Raw genomic sequence first — 7,585 nt, forward strand, 5'->3', positions numbered from 1 at the left:
TACCAAATTATAAGATGGTTTTTAATCAATCTGAAAAATCGTTTTAGAATATTGATGTATGATGTATTTCTTAGGTAACGTGAATTACATGACTGCATATCAGAAATCTATTCGAAGAAGAAGATTTGGAGCTCAGTTTGCAAAAGAGTTTAGCAATGTGTGAACTATATAATTGTGTATTGGTCTCTATCTATACAAGAAAAGATTTAGCAGTTTTCTCTGAAGAGGACTCATTTGATGTTCCCAAAGTTTTTCTATGTGATTTTTTTTACTTCCATTGAAAATATTGCCTGCTTTTACAAGAAAGAGTTTGGGACTTACACTTGGACACCTGGGTACTTTCCAGATTACACACTGTTCAGCAGTAAAATGCTTTGGCTTGGCAGGATCATTTTGAAAACATAAATAGCTTGCACAACCCTCCTACAATGGGAAAATACAGCTATTTATTTGTGATGCACATGCAATGTTGTAGGACTAAAATGCAAGGATAAAATCCGAAAGACGACATTGGAAATGTGCAGTGAGAAAGGGCTACCCGTTTTGCAGGGAGGAAGCCGGAAAGCACTTACCTCCCCACAGACAATCGTTCTGCCATTCCTGAGTGGGCAGATTGCCCATTCAGATGAGCACTGGCTCCTGCCGGTCACTCTGAGGGTCAGGGTGCCAGGATGCATCGCTCTGCATCACCGTGCCCCCCGGAGCTCCAATAATGCACAGCGCAAGTGCATGGGGATCCCCCTCCCCTCCCCAAGTCTGCCACTATGGGGATCTGCCTCCCCAAGTTTGCCAGCCACGGCTGCAAGCAGTTGACAAACGATCAAATAAGTGGGGTTAGGAAAGCACCCGCTCTCCTAACCCCGTTTAGAAGGGAGGCTCCATAAGCAGGTTTGCCGCCATGGTGCCACCAGAATCGAGCCCAATCCTGGCGATTCACACGTGTGTGCAAAACCAGGCTGGGCTCCCTTAGCCCGGTTTTGCACACACATGTGAATAGCTTCACTACATCATTTCTTGTTCTTTATTAGTGTTCTCATGATTATTTATTATCATCATGTATATATGATTCATGAATTCAAGTACAGTTTCCTTATATTTCATTTCTTATATTTTTAAAAAAATAATAATTATTTTTACATTCTATATCCCGCTCTTCCTCCAAGGAGCCCAGAGTGGTGTACTACATACTTAAGTTTCTCCTCACAATAACCCTGTGAAGTAGGTTAGGCTGAGAGAGAAGTGACTGACCAAGAGTCACCCAGCTAGTATCATGGCTGAATGGGGATTTGAACTCGGGTCTTCCCGGTCCTAGTCCAGCACTCTAACCACTATACCACGCTGGCTCTCTTTTTGTTCTTATGATTGTCAGATCTGTGTTTGTTATTTCATTTGATGTTTCAGGTGCCTATGCGCTGAGTTTTGTGGGGTTTAAAAATATTGGCCAACACTAACAAGTGCTGGTGTTGCTAACACTGCATGCACTACAGCCAACCCCCCACCCCCACTGATCTCTCCTTTCCTCTGAAGTCCACCGGGACTTCTGAAAACATGTCCCAAGAGCTGTGAGACCTTCAGGAACATAGAATTCACAGTCAGCATCTGAGGAAAAGGGAGACCACTGTGTTTTTTTTAGTTTAAATTTTAGCCATCTTAAATAATATTGGTCCACATGATGCGCAGTGTTATAGCTCTGTAACACTCTGCCCCAGGGCTGCTGTGCACTCCTAAGCAGCCCCAATACTGTCCTGCAAGCAGATGCACAAGCAGCGATTCTGCCATTTTCCCCATTGAGGTTTGAAGCATTGCAAAACCTGGCTACTAGAAGTGAAAGTGGACTAAGCAGACACACTAGGAAGAGCAATTCATCTTCCAGCTCTCTGAAAAGAATATTGTCTGTATCAGTCTAAGAGGACAGGAATTAAGATCTCCCTTTCCAATGTGTCAGCAAACCAGAAGGAATGGTTACAAGGCAGCTTAAGAACATAGAAAGCTGCCATATACTGAGGCAGACCATTGGTCCATCTAGCTCAGTATTGTCTACACAGACTAGCAGCGGCATCTCCAAGGTTGCAGGCAGGAATCTCTCTCAGCCCTATCTTGGAGATGCTGCCAGGGAGGGAACGTGGAACCTAGATGCTCTTCCCAGAGCAGCTCCATCCTCTATGGGGAATATCTTACAGTGCTCATATGTGTAGGTTCCCATTCATATGCAAATAAGGCAGACCCCGCTTAGCTAAGGGGACAAGTCATGCTTGCGACCACAAGACCAGCTCTCCTAGTCTTGAAGATTGAATCTTCAAGAAAATATTGTTGTGTAAATCTGAGTTGTATGATCCCTTAAGCCAGTGGTTCCCAACCAGGGTTCCTCCAGGTGTTGCTGAACTACAACTCCCATCACCTGCAGCCACCATAAATGGTAGCTGGGAATGATAGGAGTTGTAGTTCAGCAGCATCTGGAGGAAACCTGTTTGGGAATGAATGGCTTAAGCAGTCATACTAGATTAGTGTTGTCATAGCATTCTGTGTAAATATCTTATTTCCCTCCAAAATCCCTCCAGTGGGGGTATATAAAGGGAGGCGGACAATATTTACTCATTGGGGTCCAGGAAGCTCCATGAGCTTTGCCTGCCGAGGCTACCTCAGAAGCTGCATGCTTTAATAGGCTAAGACTCTGTTTCACATTGAAAGAGATGAAATTGATGATGCCAAAGAAAGCATAATGGGCATCATAAGAAGGGAACAATCAAGACAACAGGTTCAACTACTGATTCCCATGGCCCCAATAGCAGGTTCAGAGTTTGTTTCCACCAGAGACTACTAAATATCAGCTGATACCACAGGGATTTGTGCCTTTTACACTATCGGCAGAAGAGAAAGGAACACCTTTACTGCAGGGGCAGGTGTCTTATCCTAGAACAGCATGCATGGAACCAAACTGGGCTCTTCTCCCTTTCTATTAATTGAGTACCTTCATTGTGGTGGAGCTATAACTCAACAAGATAGGGGACATATGTTCCTGCCCCATTGGGGGGGGGGGGCTTCAGCTGGGTGTCAGCTTACTTTTTCTCTCTCCTGCCTCTCTGGAGGAGGAGGAGGAGGAGGAGGGGAGGCAGGGACCCATCTTCACATTTTGTCCAAGGGCCCATTCCTACCTTGCTACCCCGCCCCCGGCAATCTTCATCACATACAATCTAAAATGAAATAGCTTCTTGTAGGTGTAGTGGTTGCAGTTCTTGAAAGAATTTTCCTTTAAGTAGCCATACATTACATTCACCAGTATGTGTATGTTACACAGCAGGAGGGATCTCCATTTACCGCATTTCAGAAGCAAAAATTCTGCACTTGAGGCAGCCAAGTCATGGTAAACATTTTTTAAGTATGGCTACTTAAAGGAAAATTCATTCAAGAACTGCAACCACTGCACCTACAAGAAGCTATTTCACTTTAGATTCTGGAAGCCAAGTCGATTCTCAAAAGAGCAGTTTCAGTTTACTTTATACACCACAAACCAGAGAAGTTATCTACTGAGAATGATGCAGTAATAATCTGGAACACTAAGCAACATTGGGGCTTGATTTCTGAAACCCTGTTCACATTATGTTTGCAGTGATTGGCACTGAAATAGCCCAGCAACTGGTTGTGCATTTTTAAAGCCTCTGAGCTGCTGCTTACTTAGCTATGCAGATGGAATGTGGGCTGGGATGGCTGCTTTCGGGTTTCCTGGGTTCTATGACTGCCACTAATCAGTTTCACCCAGACAGTAAAGCTTTTCATGTATTTGAGCAACTGAACAGGGGTGGGGGGATGCCAATCCCTTTACATAGCTCTTTCTTCACGTGCTTTTCAATTCCATTTTGATTTTTATCCTGTCTATTCCTCAACACAAATGTCCCCCCAGACCCTTCAGAACAGAAGACTAGATAGCACCAAACTAGAAGTGAAGCCAGCAAACCCGTGCCTTTATTTTTATTTATCAAATTTGCCCCAAACTTGCATCTCTGGGCAGTTTACAACACCACAAAACAAGTGAAAACAAAAAGTAAAAACCTTAAAACAATTTAAAACACAGTTAAATTACAAAGCTTGGGTGAAAAAAATAAGACTTCAGGGACTTTAAAAGGTTGTAAGAGATGGGGAGGCTCTTATTTCAGCAGGGAGTGCATTTCAGAGTCTCAGGGCAGCAAGAGAGAAGACGAGTTGGTGGCAACTGCAGACAGAGATTCAGACTGCAGACAGGGGAGAGATTCAGCATATAGGTGCTTATATGCCAACGCACATTGGGACGAAAAACCCCAACTTCAAATATATGCTGATGGGATCCGAGCTGTCGGTGACGGACCAGAAGAGGGATCTTGGGGTTGTGGTGGACAGCTCGTTGAAAGTGTCGACTCAATGTGCGGCAGCTGTGAAAAAGGCAAATTCAATGCTAGGGATCATTAGAAAGGGGACTGAAAATAAAACGGCTAACATTATAATGCCCTTATACAAAACTATGGTGCGACCACACTTGGAGTACTGCGTACAGTTCTGGTCACCACATCTTTAAAAAGACGTTGTTGAACTGGAGAAGGTACAGAAGAGGGCAACCAAGATGATCAGGGGCCTAGAGCACCTTTCTTATGAGGCAAGGCTACAACACCTGGGGCTTTTTAGTTTAGAAAAAAGACGACTGCAGGGAGACATGATAGAGGTCTATAAAATCATGCATGGTGTGGAGAAAGTGGAGAGAGATAAATTCTTTTTCCTCTCACACAACACTAGAACCAGGGGTCACTCCATGAAATTGATTGCCAGGAGGTCTAGGACCAACAAACGGAAGTACTTTTTCACACAACGCATAATCCACTTGTGGAACTCTCTGCCACAGGATGTGGTGACAGCCAACAACTTGGATGGCTTTAAGAGGGGTTTGGATGACTTCATGGGGTAGAGGTCTGTCAATGGCTACTAGTCGGAAGGCTGCGGGCCACCTCCAGCCTCAAAGGCAGGATGCCTCTGAGTACCAGTTGCAGGGGAGTAATGGCAGGTGAGATGGCACACCCTCAACTCCTGTCTGTGGCTTTCAGCGGCATCTTTTGGGCCACTGCGCAAAACAGGATGCTGGACTAGATGGGCCTTGGGCCTGATCCAGCAGGGCTGTTCTTATGTTTAGATCCCTCCAGAATGGATGATCTCAATGGGCGATGGGGCTCATAGTGAAAAGGGCCTTCTCTTAAATACCCTGGGCCTAAGCTGTTTAGGGCTTTATTGGTTATAACCAGCACCTTGTATATTGCCTGGAAACTTATCGGTAGCCAGTGTAGTTATTTCAACACAGGAATAATATGGTCTCTTCGAGATGACCTGGAGACCAACCTGACTACTGCATTCTGTACCGACTGCAGTTTCTGGGCTACATACAAAAGCAGCCCCACAGAGTGCACTGCAGTAGTCAAGTCTGGAGTTTACTTGCATAAGTACCACTGTTCTGAGGTCATTCATCTCAACAAACTGAGATGAATGTATCAGCTGAAGCTGATAGAAAGCACCTCTGGCCACTGAATCAACCTGGGACACCAGGGAGAGTTCTGGATCCAGAAGACCCCTAGACTATGTACCTGTTTATTCTGGGGAAGTGTGACCTTGTCCATAATGGGCAGATCAAAATAGTATCCTGAGTTCTGACCCCACACAATCAGGTCATCTTATCTAGTTCTGTAACAATCTCTAGATCTGGATCTGCAACAATCATGAAGAACACAACGGAGAGAGTCAGATCTTAACAGCAAAACAAAACAAACAGCAAAACAAAACAGCGTACCTCCCTGCTGCCCTCGGCTGGAAGTACCGGGCGTGCATGCTCCTGTTGCGTGTGCGTGCATGCACAGCAGATGGGCACACACGTGCATGTGACAGGTGCGCATGCGCCCGGTACTTCCGGCCAAGGATGCCAACGGGGTGTCAAGGAGGTTGACAGTTGCCACTGTCCAAAGACAGTCAAAATAAATAAAAGAAATGAAGGTGTGTAATGAATCCTCATAGGGATTCATTGGGGAAAATTTATTATACAACAAAGAATCCAAACACTTGGGGGGAAAAGTGGCCACACATTTTGCTCCATAACTCCACTTCTACAAGGGCTAGAGTTTACCTTTAAAAAAAAAAATTAAAGCTGGGAATCTGGGGAAAATGATAGGAGGAATCTGAATCTCAAAGAGATTCTCACCTGGCGTGATTCAATTTGGACTCAAATCTAGCCAATGGACCACAGGGCTGATCTGTTCTGTCTCTGAATTGCCCAAAATAGCTAGATTTGGGTACAAATCTATTTGTACCAGAATCAATTTGCACATCCCTAATTCCCAGTCTTTTGGGGCAAGGAGGTTTCCTCTCTTCTCAAGTATCCATTCAGGAGTGATCCAAGGACGAAAGGTCACACTCCAGAATCCTGAATGGAACCGACAACTGGTGGGAAAGTGATTTTATTACAGGCATCTTGCAGCAGCTAAAATATCTTCAATTGTTCCACTGATTTTAATGCTGAGTGTGTGTGCATGTGTTGTGTGTGTGTGTGTGTGTGTGTGTGTGTGTGTGCATGTGTTGAGAAAGTTACAACCTCCAGAATGCTAGGCACAGTATTGGGAAGAAACATTCAGTTTCTTTCATTTGTCTTTACCAAAACCACTCTATTTTTGCCATTACTACAGTAAGATAGCCATGACATGGAACTATGTAAGCCACACACAGTAACTCACATTTCTGGTATGTATGCATGCAGTTTTTACAGATGGTGCATTGTATATCTGTGCCTGTTGCAAAAAGTATCGTGTATCAGCCCAACTGGGTTTTTTCCAGTTAGATGTCAGACTGAGGTCATTATCACACATGTGCATTCAACATGTCATGACACTCTTCCTCAGAGGTGAAGGAGTGCTTAGTATTTTGGCCAGATTCCAACATGAGTAATGGAGAATGAATTTATCAAAATGCTTCATATCATACCATTACAGCAAGGCACATGTTATTCTCTTACATATAAAGCAGATACATTGTTGTGAGCCATGGTGTCTTATTCCTTATAAAGCCTCCCTTAGACTTGGCATAACAATTGTTTATCATCTATCAAGAAATCATTAGGCTACTGTGTGTCCAAAGTCACTTGGACTTGCATACCTGGATCTGTACTGTTGGATAAACTGATTTGTCTGAAGCTGACAGAGTTTGGGGAAAGGCTGAAGAACATTTTTGGAGTTTGCTAGAGAGAGGTGCCAAGACATTTCTGGAGAGAGAACTGGGAAATTTTTATTTTATTTTATTTTTATATTCCACTCTTCCTCCAAGGAGCCCAGAGTAGTATACATACTTAAGATTCTCAGATACAGCTATGTATCTACCACTGCTTACCTGTGAGCTTGCATCTCTGACCCACTAAATTCCTGTTCAATGTGAATCCTTGCAAAGAGATTGTTTTGTATATAGCAAGGGTCTCTATTCCTTACTTTCCTTTTAGAGGAAACAAACACCCTGAAACCTCCCACCACTCCGGCAAGTAGAGTGTCAAGACAGTATGATCGTTGTCTGCTGTTATACAAAAACTGTCACACTC

The 7,585-nt window shown here is 44.0% G+C and overlaps 1 protein-coding gene across 3 annotated transcripts in view; it reads right to left on the reverse strand.

The window, feature by feature from the left end:
• Nucleotides 1-7,585, reverse strand: part of CHST3 (carbohydrate sulfotransferase 3) — a 59,800-nt gene that overhangs the window by 22,002 nt on the left and 30,213 nt on the right. The gene's annotated exons all lie outside the window — the stretch shown is intronic.

Source organism: Hemicordylus capensis, chromosome 3 (assembly GCF_027244095.1).
Source record: "Hemicordylus capensis ecotype Gifberg chromosome 3, rHemCap1.1.pri, whole genome shotgun sequence".
In the NCBI taxonomy this organism is placed as follows: Eukaryota; Metazoa; Chordata; class Lepidosauria; order Squamata; family Cordylidae; genus Hemicordylus; species Hemicordylus capensis.